We start from the raw sequence: 14,102 nt of genomic DNA on the forward strand, positions 1-14,102 counted from the left end.
TTCTCTCTCTACTGAACTTTCTAAAGCTTGTTATTTGTACTTTTCTTACAAAACTGGGTTACTTTGCATGAGTCTTCTCTCTACTGTATCGATATTATAGCAATTAGAGAGCAAGATTGTATGATTTTATACATATGTGTGTGTGTGTGCATATCTATATACACACACATATGCAAATCACTGAGAATATAGAACACAGTAAAGGTAAGTGGTAGGCATTCAATAAATAATAACATATTGGGGCTTCCCTGGTGGCGCAGTGGATGAGAATCTGCCTGCCAATGCAGGGGACACGGGTTCGAGCCCTGGTCTGGGAAGATCCCACATGCCACGGAGCAACTGGGCCCATGAGCCACAGCTACTGAGACTGCGCGTCTGGAGCCTGTGCTCCGCAACAAGAGAGGCCACCGTAGTGAGAGGCCCGCGCACCGCGATGAAGAGTGGCCCCCGCTCGCCGCAACTAGAGAAAGCCCTCGCACAGAAACGAAGAACCAACACAGCCAAAAATAAATAAATAAAAATAAAAGGAATTCCTTTAAAGATAATAATAATAATAACATATTGTTGCCATTCCTTGTATTTTGTTAAAACTAGCACAGATAACGTCAACTTTGCTTGTGTCTAATATGCTCTTGTGATTGTTGGTCTGGTTACTAACTTGAAGATTCATGATTAGTAAACTGATTTATAGCTTCAAAGATAGCTTCAACATCTGCCAACATAACTATGTCTATAAAAAATGTTTTACAAGGAATATGCTTGTCAATTTTATATGGTTGCTTCCTTTCCCCACATCGTTTCACTGCATAAATGAATCAAGCCTCATTAAGCCCCCAAATTCCATTAACTGAAGAGCGTTCCCTGGTGTTGCCTGCTGGCCGAGGAGCCCCAGTCCAACATTTTGAAGATCACGTACATAACACAGCACCTCCTTGGTCCCTCGTGATGGTATGACATGCAAGGGCATCTCTAAACCTCTCTGCCATCTGCTTGTTCAAGGTCAAAAACAAAACTCCATGAAAGTAATAACTAGTGCCTAAAACATTTCTTTCTGGGACCTGAAATTGTGGAATATGCCACTCATATGACCCACAGTATCATTTCAACGGTGGCTCTTTGCTGTTGATTGCACGGGAAGTCAGTCTGAGTCATCGACAAGCGGTCTTGCAGGTAAGTAAAATGGCTTCAGCCCAAGCACCACCCTGCACAAATATTTTTATATACTGAACTCAGGATAAATCCATCTTTTTTCTCATTCTTGTAAAACAACTGTGGGTATTATCCAAAAATAGCTGACTGTTAACTAGACAACTAGGCAGATCTTTAATGCTCCATGTGGACTCTGGCTATTGCGTCTCCATCTGTACAGCCCGTTACCTGCCTGTTTTGAATTATGGAGAGCTGGGAGGGGAATCCAAGAGAGAAGGATTCAATGGCAGAGGTTGCCTCTGTTCTCGCTTGCTTGGGGGGGAGATATTTTTCTCTTTTATGCTTTGATAGTGTGGCTGATTATAGATGGTTCCAACCCCTCTCCTCACTTTCAAAGTATTTCTGTGTGAAGAACCCCTGACCTAGAGTTCGTGGAGGACCAGCTGCACGTGTGATTACCTTCAGGTGTCCTAATGCTAGTTGTACACAAGCATTTCAGTTCTTTCTTGTCTTTTGTGTCTTACTTTCTTACACTTCAAAACTTGGGGACTCTTATTTCCTTCAAACAAAGAGTATAACATTTAATAAGCAGGGAAATGCACTTACAGATGAACCATGACGACATATTTCCACATCAGATGTTAGTTTTCAGCTCTGAACTCTCAATCTCTATCGTGTGAGTGGCAGCAGGTAAAGGTTTTAAACTCTTTCCAGCAGATGGAATAAGTCTTGTCAGTTGTTACCTTGCCACTGAGCTATTTTTTGTTTCTTATTTTTTTTCAGTACTCTTTTTTTCTTGGTTATATATTACTTGCTATGATCTTTTAAAAGATATAATTTTTTTTTATATTTTGGAAGCAAAAAGAGAAATTTCTAGCAACTGTTGACTTTATTTCTTCTTAATTTTACTCTCTGTTCTGGGCTGTCTATGCAGCAGGGTTTTGAGAAAATAAAATTGGGGTGTGGCGTTCATCATTTTCACGCCAAATAATAAAATGATACCACTGTAGTTTGAGATAATAAGTATTATTTTCTCTATTTTGGTCTTGATTGGTACCTACATTCCACTTTTCATCCAAATGTAGTAACAAGGAATTCAACAGCTTCTATGATGAATGACCTTGTCAGAAATGAGGACTCATGTCTGCTGGGCTGCTACAGTGGAGTGCATCATACTTGGGTACAGCCCGAGGTTGGGAATATCAAAACCAACTGCGTAAATAGGAGAAAAATGAGGAATATGAGTCCAGGCTGCTGCTTTTAAGTCAAAGACCTTAAAAATAGCAACTTTGGTGAAGAAAATTGAAACAAAAAGCAGGAAAAGGGTGTTAGGAATGAGACAGGAGTCCAGTTGATGGATTACAAAAAAAAATACATAGATACACCTAAAGAGACAGGCTCATGCACGTGCAAAAATGTTATGATACTAGCTCTGGGTCTTCTTTTCTATCTGTGCTTTATTTACAGGTCGGCATTTTTTCCCCCAAAAGATCATGACAGAAGCACTCACTCAAAACTCTCAACCCCACTCCAACACACAGACAGTGTGTGACACCAATTAATCTAATGGAAGGAAACTAAACTTGGGTGAAGGAAAAAGCTGGTTCCTGCTCCGCGGCTATGATCCTGGGGTCTTTCTGCAGAATTGACTGCTGGTCTTTCGTGTGATAAGACTGGTGCTCATGGTTGTTACTCCAGAGGTTATTCCTGCTGTTGCACTTCTGAAAATGTGTAATGGGTTCTGCAGCAGAAAGGAAGTTCATGACAACATACGAGGAGGGAGTTCTTAGAATGGGCAGTGGAAGAAATTTAAGAGTCCTGGATCACAGACTGGGAAATGGCAGGGTTTTTTTTTAGAAGAACTTTGTGATGATTAAATTCCGTATTTAAAAAAATATTCTGACTCAAGTTCTGCAGGAGACAATATGATTCACTGAAAATAATTTTGCTTTCAAATCATGGTCTTGAGTTAGAAGACTGGACCCACCTCTTACTTACTGAGGATCTCTATAAACCTGCATTTCTTGATCTGGAAATTACACTAATTCTGCAGTGTTATTATAAATATGGATAGAATGATGTTGAAGCCCTAGCATCAATCTTCTCACAAAACTAGTGCTAATAATTTTTCCTAATAAACATAAACCTATAAAAAGCAATTTTTAATCTCCCTACTGACTGATATGATCAGTTAACACTTAGGCATGGTGTCTATTTGAACAAGCTTGTAGGCCCAAACAACAATGATTATTTTCACAACTTATTACATTCTAAAAAACCTTAAAGTAATTATGTCTCTGTAGAAGTAGACAGAGCTTAAATCAAGGACGTGCTAGTATAAAAATTAAAACAAAGTAACTGATAATCCTTTTCTAAAAATGCATAGGTGTTTTTCATTTAGCCTCGTCACATCTGGACTCTTGTTCCAAGCTAATACTATAATGTCATATCATGGTCCTCTACGAATAATTCTATGAGTTTCTGTTACACTTTCTAAAAATTACCCGTCATGTGGGTTGTCCAAAACTGACACAATAAACCTTGGAGAAGAAGTTAGAGACAGTTATAGTCTCCCATACTAAGAATTTTGGAGTAAAATCCTATTGAGCTATAACTCCAGAAAAGGATCCATTGGAGCCACTGGGTAGAAAAGTCAATCCTGCCTAATTCAACTGAACAGAAACAAGAAAAAAGTGCTAAAAATGGTTCTATTTAATTGTTGTGAAAGACCCATGGACCTAATACAAGTGATAGAATGGGTAAAACCATTAAGTACTAAAGATAAATTTTCTTTGGCTTTCCCTGCCTTTTTCATCATTTAAGACACATATTAGGCACCATATAAGACATGGTCCCTTCTTGCATAAAGAACTCATCGTCCTCCCTTTTCTTTGGGTTCTTCTACCCCTTGACCATGAAATCTGTGTGTCTTCAAGCCACCTTCCAGGAGCTAAGGACCTGTAACAGTAACACCTAGCTCAAGTTTCAGGGCTGGAAACTTTCTCATACCATTAAAACATTTCTTTTTTGTGTCTCATTTCCTCTCTGTTTTCTGTTACGGATGAAAGCAAATCCATAACCTAAATCTACTACTTTAGCAAATAGACAAACTATTGGATTAATACCTGATAACTGGATTCTGTGTCATTGATTTGGGAGAGATTTTATTTTAATAAGGGACTATTCAAGACCAAAACACTAATCTAGAGGTGTAAATAATTAATGGTCTTATGATAAGACAGTAAGAGATGTATTTTGGGCAGGTGGGTGTTTCTAGAGGCCCTTTAAAAATATTTTATACTTGATCCATATATTAAGTTCTCTCTGGTTATCACACTTCTAGAAAGAGGTCATATTTGGTGATAAAATACATTAATTTAAAGGAGAACCTGAGACAAAATTAATGGTCTGAGGTTGTAATATATAACTTGTATCTTGCGATATTCACAAAATAAGTCGAACTTGTCAATACCACAGCCATCTTAAAAGTATACAATATTGGCAATGAAAGCACAAAACTATAATAACTTTAAAAAGAAATCGTCTTTTGAAACACTGCTAGCCAGAGTGCTCTGCAGATGAAAAGCAAGTAGACTTTCTCCTTATTACAATCACATACTCTCCCTCAAACATTTTTCTTTTGAATGGGCAAAAATGAGTTTTCCTCTTTTAAAAAAAGCAGTATTTTAAACAATGTGTTCTCTTGTGATAAGAGATCTGTTTTAATGTCTTTACAAAAGAGGACTTTCAAAATGATATGTTATGGGGGAAAGTGTTAGGATTACAAATCACACTGATTTTCAAAGGACCCAAAATTCTGTAAAACTGTTCCACGCTTTGCCAAGTTCTTTCAGGGAGATGCATGTTTTTCTGGAAGGTTTATGGTAGAGTTATTTGTTAGTTAGCATTGCTTTGTGAAGAAAAAATAAAGCCTAAAAGGACCCCTCTTAAAATTTCTCAAAACTTAGCTCCAACCATTTTCCCCTAATCATAGGGGGAAAAGTCAATGTATCACCTTCCTAGGAATCTCCTCTATATTAATACTGTTTAGAGAGTAATCCACTACGATGCCAACTTTGCTATATTTTCCTGCTATATTTTTCCCCACAAATAAATGCTTTTCTTTAGCCTCTTGATCTTACAGCATTATAGTAGAGATCCTCTAACATAGAATTTAATAAATATATTCAACCTACATTTCTCGTTTTGCAAAGTTATTTGAAAAATAGTTTAGAATTATTCTATAATGTTCTAGCTTTAAATTACAGTGTAATAATTTATGGGCAGTGTACGCAATGACATCTGGCCCTTGGCCTCTTGTCTAACAAATACAGTAGACAAGAATTATTACTCCATAATTCACACCCTGTCATGTCTTATTGCTTAATTAAAGCACAACCTTCCTCTACATGACAAGCAATTGGACTGTTAACATTATAGATGATTATCCAACCTAGCATATTTTATTTTTACAACTTACTCTTTTTATGAAATGAGGGTGCTTACTTCAGGCACACCTATCTCTGAAAACATGAAAAACCTGTTTCTTTACTTACCTTCTGGCTTGTACAAATTGCCACGAACAAAAACATGGGCAAAGTACTAGCTGTTACAAATTAGTAATTTAAATATTGAAATAACAGTCCAATATCTATCAAGCAAGTTAATGAATGAGTTTGATGGTCTCTGAGTGTAACAGTTTCTTTTCTCTGTTCTTCTTTTTTTTTGGCCGTGCCGCATGGCATGCGGGATCTTAGTTCTCTGACCAGCGACTGAACCTGTACCCCCTGCAGTGGAAGTGCAGAGCCCTAACCACTGGACTGCCAGGGAATCCCCTGGTCTTCTGTTATTGATCGGGCAAATACTAGGGGTGATGCATATGTGCTTGTACTTGTACAATATATAAATGCGTAGGGTCTATACAAGAAAACCTTAAAACTCTACTGAAGAACTCAGAAGAGAATAAGAAAATGACAAAGGCTAGTAATCATGTGAATAAGAACATTGTATAGTGCAAAGGTATGGATTTTCCTCAAATCTATGAATCTGACAGTAATTCAATAAAAATTTAAAAGTCAACAGGATTTTTTTTACCTTGATAAAGTGCTACTAAAATTTTTAGGTTAAAGGATAAGTACTCAAAAATTGCTAGAAGAACCCTTGGGAAGGAGCAATGAGCATCACCTGGTGATGTCCTATATCATATAATAAAATATATCCCAAATGGTACAATAATTAAAAGAGTTTGGTACTGGAGAAGATATGATAAGAAAGATCAATGCAAATCTGGAAATAAACACAAATGTATATAGAAATTTGGATTATGACATTAGTAATATTTGAAATAAATGGGATAGAAACATTTGGTTAACTATTTGAAGAAAAAATAAATAAATCTGGACCCCTATCTAATTCTTTACAGCAAATAAATCTCAAATGGGTCAAAATTTAAATATGAAAAATGGAACCATATAAATTCTAGAAGGTAAATTCATTTATAAGCTGACAAGATTTTTTTTACACAGGATGCAAAATCCAGAAGACATAAAGAAGAGACTGAAAAAAACAGCCAAGAACAGTATAACTAAAATCAAAATGCAAATGAAAATCTCAGAGAAAACATATTTAATATGCTTGAAAAGATAATGTTCCTAATTAAAAAAATACTCCAATCAAACACAAGAAAGATGATTACCACAACAGAAAAACAGTCAAAAATTAGGAAAGCTATATTCTTTTTAAAAATTGAAGTAGCATTAGTTTATAACATTATCTAAGTTTCATGTGTGCAATATTATATCAATGTCAATATCCTAGTTGTGATATTGCACTGCAAATCTTGAAAGATGTTACCTTTGGGGGTAACTGTGCAAAAGGTATAGAGGATCTCTCAGTATTATTTTTATAACTGCATGTGAATCTACAGTGGTCTCAAAATTAAAAGTTTAATTTTATAAAGGACAAAAAAACTAGGAAAGACCATATATAGGAAGAGAAAATTTCTAATACCCGAGAAACACATGAAAATAGAATCATTTTTAGTCCAAAGGCAAATACAAAGAAATATGATAACTAATGTTGGTGAGGATGAGGGTGGTAAGGAAAGTAGCTCTCTCATTCACTGTTGAAAGAACTGTAAATTTGTCTAATCTTACCAGAAGGCAATTAAGATAGATATATATATATATATATATATATATATATATATATATATATATATATGTATATCTCCTGTAAGATGTTACAGAAAAACTTGAATGAACTTTTTGGCCAACCCTATATATATGCAAATTTTAAATAAATTCTCATGCCCTTTGACCCACTAATGCTAATTTACTTTGTGAATATAGCAGCGAAGATTTCTCAAATATAAGTATATACAGAGATATATTACAGCATTGTTGCTAATAGTGAAAAATTGGAAATAACTAAAGAGTATATCAATGGAGAAGTGTTCTGACTAACTGAATTTTGGCACGTTCGTGAGGGAGCAGCTGTTAAAAAGAATGAGGCAGATATCTGTGAGCCAATATATATCAAAATTGAGGGGGAAAAAAGCAATGTGCAAGACAATGGGTATACATATTTCTTTTGTATAAGTAAAAAAATATTAGCCAATCAGTACTTTACTTTTGTATAAGTAAAAAATTATTAGCCCATCATCCTATCTATGTCCTAGGTCAAAGGAGATCGATAGGATGGTGAAGAGGGGGGCAGATAGGTCAGTGTGTGGGGAAAGGCTTACGGGGGCTCCATCTTCTAAACCTCTTGGGCTTTGAGGGGGGACGGCTTGACCTGTGTTCCACATGGCAGTCCCCCACCACGTCACCCCTTCTCCACGTGCTTTGCTCTACGCTGGTAGCACAGGGGCTGGGCAGTGAGCTTAGTGCCCGGAACCGTCCAGACAGTGATGAGCACATGAGAGACCCACTAGCCTGTGAGTGGTTCTCTGGACCGTTCCCTCCCTTGGCTTTGAGGATGGGAGGCCACCCAGACCCACCCCTGCTCTTACTTAGTGGTATCTAAGTAAGTAGAGGCACAGGTATAAGTAAGTAGAACAAGGTAAGTAGATAAATAGCTGTACATAGGAAATTAAGAGTCAAATAGTACAACATTCCTATCTTTCCTTATTATTGCTTACAGACCACTATCCACTCCCCCTCCTCAAATACCCTATCTTGGAATAGCACATCACTAGGCTATATCACACTTTAAAGCTACTCCTTACCAATCTCCCCCAGGTCCTCTTCTGCATTCCTTGGAAATTTTTTACCCTAGTTCATTCTCACTCTTTCTAACATTACTCCTGTCAAATTCCAGGTGATTTGATATCCCCATTGATCCTTGCAAGAGCAAACCTACCCTCTTAGTCATGAGCTCCAAAGTTCTTCTACTCTTTTTAACCTCTTTTACATGGTCACAATATTGACTTTTTTTCATCACAAATGACTGAAATCTCTCCATTACCTCAATTTTAAGCACTCCATTCTTTAGCACCAACCCCCTCCTCATTCCAGCTCATTCCCTAAAGGCCTGGAACTCCTTCTGCAACTGTGCTTACAACCTTTTGATCCTAACGCCATTCCTCTGCCTCTCACCCCCTCATTTCGTATCCAGTTTAAATTCCACAACCTTATGCTATAATCATCCCCTTGCATACGCCGTCAACTCATTCACCCAGCTTGAGTTCCTTGATATTCCCTTGGCAAAACTCCAACCACTGTGCCACCAACTCTGCCTACTCTGTACCTGCACTTGCACAACTGAGTATGGTGAATGAATATGGTGAATGAAAACCACACAACCTTACACACTGGTCTTATCCTAAATTCCTGACCACTAACCTCCACGGCACCTTCGTGCTTCTGGTTTCTCACATTATTTTCTCAGTCTACTCATGCTCCCTTCCATCATGATTTTATACGCTCTCCTCCACCTTCAAACCTCCACCATCCTCAGTGTCAGCTGATGCCCTTGCTTCTATTGCATTAAAACAAAGCGGAGAATCTAGAAGAGATCTTCCATAAGGTCTCTCCTCATCTGCCCACCTTTCTGTGTTTGCACTTGTTGATGCCAACTTCTCTTCGCTGGATCTCCCTCCACACTTGCATGAAGCCTGATGCTCTCTCACCTACATACAAAGAACTCCAGCAGATCTTTCTTGCATCAGCAATTTCCCCCCGATTGACTGAACTGTCCTTACCAAATATAAAACATACTGTTATTGTTATTATCTCAAAGGAAACAAAACTTTCTCCTCACTTCTAACTATAGCTACCATCTAATTTTTTTGTCTCTATTTATAGCAAGATTCCTTCAAAGAGTGATCTGTACAGATTACTTCTAATTTTTCTCTTCTCGTTCTCTTGAGCCAATGTCAATTAGATTTTCTCTCCCACCACACCACAAATGACCTAACATTGCGAATCCAATCCAATCTTCAGGTTCCTCGATATAAGGACATTTACAAATGGCTTCCACATGGTTTCCAGGAAACCACCCTTTTCCAGTCTCCCCCCTCTTCATTGAGTAAGCCTCAGAATCCTGACTTCTTGACATTGGGGTGCTTGTGTCTAAGCCCTGGGTCCTCTTTTCTTCTCTACCCACAATGGCTCCTCTAGTGATTTCACCCCGTTACCATCTATATGCTGAGAATTCCTATCTCTAACCAAGACCTAATCTACAGACTGTGGCTGTAGTTGACCTCACATCTCAGACCGAATCCATCACAAATTCTGTCAGTACCAGCTTCAGAATACACTTGGAACGGAAAACCACATATTGCCACTGCTTCCTCCACCTTCCTGGCTCCAGCCACCATCATCTCCTGCCTGGATGATTACAACAGTCTTCTAACTACTGTCCCTGCTTCTGCCCTTTCTCCTGCTTGGTCTAGTATCAACATAGCAACCGGGGATGTCCTTTTAAAGCATATATCAGGATCACCTCATCTCTCTGTTCAAAGTCATCCAATATTCCACATCCTGAAAATACAAAATCTTTTAAAAGCTTCCCATGTTACATGGATTAAAAGCTAAAATCTGTTAGTAATCTCCAGCTCTGTGACTCTCCTATGCTCTTCCGCTCCTGCCCATACTCTTGCCCATTCCAGCTCTCTTAGTTCCTTTGCACTACTTTCCTCCACCCGGTAGAGCTTTCCTCAGAGCCTTTGCACGTGCTATTTTTCCTGCCTGGAGCTCTTTCCCAACTATCCACTGGGTTCCTTCTCTCCTCCTTCAAGTCTTTGCTTAAATATCACTTTCTCAATAAGACCTTCAAGTCATCCTTCCTTGTTTTACTTTTTCTATACTATTTACTTCTCTCTCTCTCTGTCACACACACACACACACACACACACACTCACACACTCACACACATAGTCTTATTTATTCTGTTTATAGTCTGTTTCTCCCCACAAGAATGTAAGCCCCATGAAGGCCAGAATTTTTAAAAATTTGTTTTGCTTACTGTTACACCCTAGCACCAAAAATAGTGCTTGATATGTAAGAAACTCTGAATAACTATTTGTTGAGTGAATGCATAAATGATAAGTAGATATTTAAAGGGATATGAATTTCTGTGGAAGAAAAATTATAGCTAGTAATTATTTGAGGGGAAGTAATTTTTTTAATTTACATATTTTTTCCTAATCATGTACATCATTAGTTTTTGTTATTTAAAATTACAACAAAAATGATATTAGCATGGATATTACAGGATGTTATAGGATATTTGTTGGTTTTTTCAACATGCTCCTGTTTTTTAAAAAAAAGGTAACAAATTTTATTAATAAATCTTCAAGATCTTTAAAATTGTTATTAAAGTTACAAGCAAGAAATTAGCCCAGAGATCAAACAGCAGAATAATGAATTGCCCAGCTAACTGAATAGTCCCACATCTAAAGAGTTATATAAATTCCAAATGAAGAAATAGTATAAGAAACCTTTCAAGTGATTGAAGCAAGTGACTGAAGCGATAAGTATATGATAAGTGATCTGTTTCAAAGACCAGAGAAACATTTACCGAGGATTTTTGGACATTGCAATGGTAGAGGGTGACCAGCATGTCTTTTGATATGTTCATTCATGTACTGGCTAGTAGCAGTATGCTTGTGATGAGATGTAGGAATTGGAAACTTGGATCTGACGGTCTATGTTCAGAAACAGAACAGAGTAAGAACTGATTTGATTAGCCTGAGTGATAGGCTATTATGATAATGGCTCCATTCCAGGCAGCGTGGCCCTGGACCTCTCAGTGCTGACTGTTCCATCTCATAATAACTTATGACTTTCTGTCAGGCACCAGCACTTTGATTACCCAACATATATGAAGACAAAAGCTGATACTAGTTCAGGTACCTTTGAGCAATTTGAATCCAAAGGTATGTTCCTCATAGTACGATGAAAGAATGTTGAGTTTTTGTTAACTGCATTAAAAATATGTGAATTCAAGTAGAATTTTCTGCCAATTTATGAACATATGGTTACTTTTTCTACTAATAAATATTTCTATGGGTATGAGACTAATGAAGCACACAGTGATACTGCCTTTTCATCATTATTAAAGATATAAACTCTCAAGAGATATGAAGAGATTTAGGTCATTCCATGCATAATTTCATACAAAGCCACTTCAAGTACCAAACCTTGCTCAGTACGTAATAGGTGATGAAGGAATGTGGTCTGAACACATAATAACAAAAAATCAAAATAAACACTTAGGATTTTTGAGGGCCATGTTTCCTGCTCCTTCCACCTAAATAATTGTTTTGTTTTAATAGATAATGCTCTATTACTTATACTCCCATGGCCTTGATACATTGTATTTGGGTCCTGCTAGCCACCCAGTAATAAAAGGATCTAAGTAAAGAAGCTGTTCCATTTTTATTCCATTTCAGTCCCAGCGAGATAGTCTTGATGTTAAAAGCATTTTATATTTTTTACGAGATTATCAGCTCAAGATTTTCTGATCTCTCTCAATTTTTCTCCACTTCAGGTTTTCTCACAGGTAATAATAAAGCCATTTTGATAGAAATGTAGCCATCTTATGATTTTCTTTTTAAGTGGAGCGTCACATTTTTCACAATTTGAAACAGTAGGCACACCAAAGTGCACTGCAGTGGAAAGAGAAAAAGTGTGAGAGCAACACGTTCTCCTAAATTTTCAGGAATCCAAAGTCTTAAAAGAATTCTTTTTGATTTTTGCTGCTAGGACATGGTAGTTCCCTAAATACTTCTGAATCTAACCCTGTTTCCTTCTATCACTTTCTTCTCTGTTTTGGCCAGTACTGATTTTTTGGAATGTTTGGGTTCTGTATTTTACTTATTACTTCTAAAACTTACTGCAGTGCTTCTATTGTTTGGTATTTTTTTCCTTTTGTTCTCACTATTTGCTTTTCCACTTCTGTTCATTTTGATGTATAACCATTATGCTTAATAATTTCTCAATCTAGTTTTCTTTGTGGTCTTCATCCCTTTACTCTCACCTTTTAAACTTTTACATAGTAAAACTCAAGCTCTATTTGTATTTTGTCTGAATAATACACATATTTTAATGATATATTTTAAGTAAATAATTTAATATCCCATATTATTCATATTTCCTTGACAAAAGTTGAAACACTGCGCTTTTCCATAATTTTTAAAACAGTTAAAAATCTGTGAATAAAACTTTCAGATATAAATGAAGACATCTAATATGGTGTAATTGTCTTCAATTTTAGCAAATAGCCCTGTGCTTGAATTTTATTTTAGACCATTAAGCCACCTAGATTATATCAAATGGTTTTTAGATTTTGTGAAAGTGAGAGCCTCAGAATACCTCTAAATTTCTTTCAGAATGAAATAAACATAAAAGAAATATTTCAGTATGGTCTTTAGGTGTGTTTACAGTCAGGTACATTTCTGAAAACTAAACTCAAGGACTACGATTGATTTCAAACAATCCCTCCATAGCGTATGTGCTGGTTGCTATGCAACACAATTTAATATCAACAAATGATGCCAAGTGATTTTTGCATACTATAATTGGCTTGTCAGTTTTGCGGCTTGAAAATTGAGAAGAGAAGGTGGTTATTTAAATTTCAATGGCTATGTTAAAGTGCTACTTTTTTAATTAAAAAAAAACAACAACAACTATAACACAAAACCTACATCTTAAAACTGAAGAAAAGACCTGACTTCTGTGATAATAAATGTTCAACAGTCTGGAAAGTTTCTCTTTCACTCTTTGGGAAAGCAAAGAACATATTTCAATAACTTTTTATGCTGGTCTACTCACCTAGCTTCTCTGATGAGTTGGCTGTCGGAAGCCTGTATAGAGGCAGGGCTCAATTAGTGTAATTTATGTATCCTTGGACGTCAATCATTCCTGTTGAGAGGTGGGACTCCTAAGCTCTCAGTGCATTAATTAAGAGCTTATCTCAGCAGAGCCATCTTTCTACCTAAGGACCAAAAAGAAAGTTTTAATTAGATTTTTAAAAGCAAGTATGTCATCTATGAAAGCAAGTATAGTTCTTTAGTTAGTCTGTGAGGCCACACCTGGAAGAGAATATTGCAAACCATACAAAGGGCACCTGTTTTCAATCATCTGTGATGTTATAAGTAAGTGGGGAGCGTCAATCTCCAACACTGGCTTCAGTCCTTGGACCATCACCTCACGTAAATAACTGAAGTTTTGACGACGTTGTTTCATTGCCAACATAATTATTGGACCCTTGTGTAATTATTGATGCAGAGCTGATGCTGACCAAGTGCAATTACAACGCTGAGGACAGACAGTATTTTTCTCTGATGGCTGACTTTTTGTTCCAGGCTAGTTTCTGACTGAATATGCAATGGGCATCACAATGCAAGTTCAGCAAAAGGGAGTGAGGGAACTTGCACAACACATCAGTGTCATTGGTTCAGTGATGGTGTGAGTGTGCTGTTGCTGGCTAACCTAAAAATACAGGGA

General features: G+C 37.0%; 1 long non-coding RNA gene across 1 annotated transcript in view; it reads right to left on the reverse strand.

Annotated features, from left to right (window-relative positions):
- Nucleotides 1-13,581, reverse strand: part of LOC118887751 — a 281,041-nt gene extending 267,460 nt beyond the window's left edge. Inside the window, exon 1 of the long non-coding RNA XR_005018145.1 lies at nucleotides 13,428-13,581. This is a non-coding gene — a long non-coding RNA (uncharacterized LOC118887751). The remainder of the gene's footprint in view (nucleotides 1-13,427) is intronic.
- Nucleotides 13,582-14,102: the final 521 nt, after the last annotated feature.

Source organism: Balaenoptera musculus, chromosome 21, assembly GCF_009873245.2.
Source record: "Balaenoptera musculus isolate JJ_BM4_2016_0621 chromosome 21, mBalMus1.pri.v3, whole genome shotgun sequence".
NCBI classification, from domain to species: Eukaryota; Metazoa; Chordata; class Mammalia; order Artiodactyla; family Balaenopteridae; genus Balaenoptera; species Balaenoptera musculus.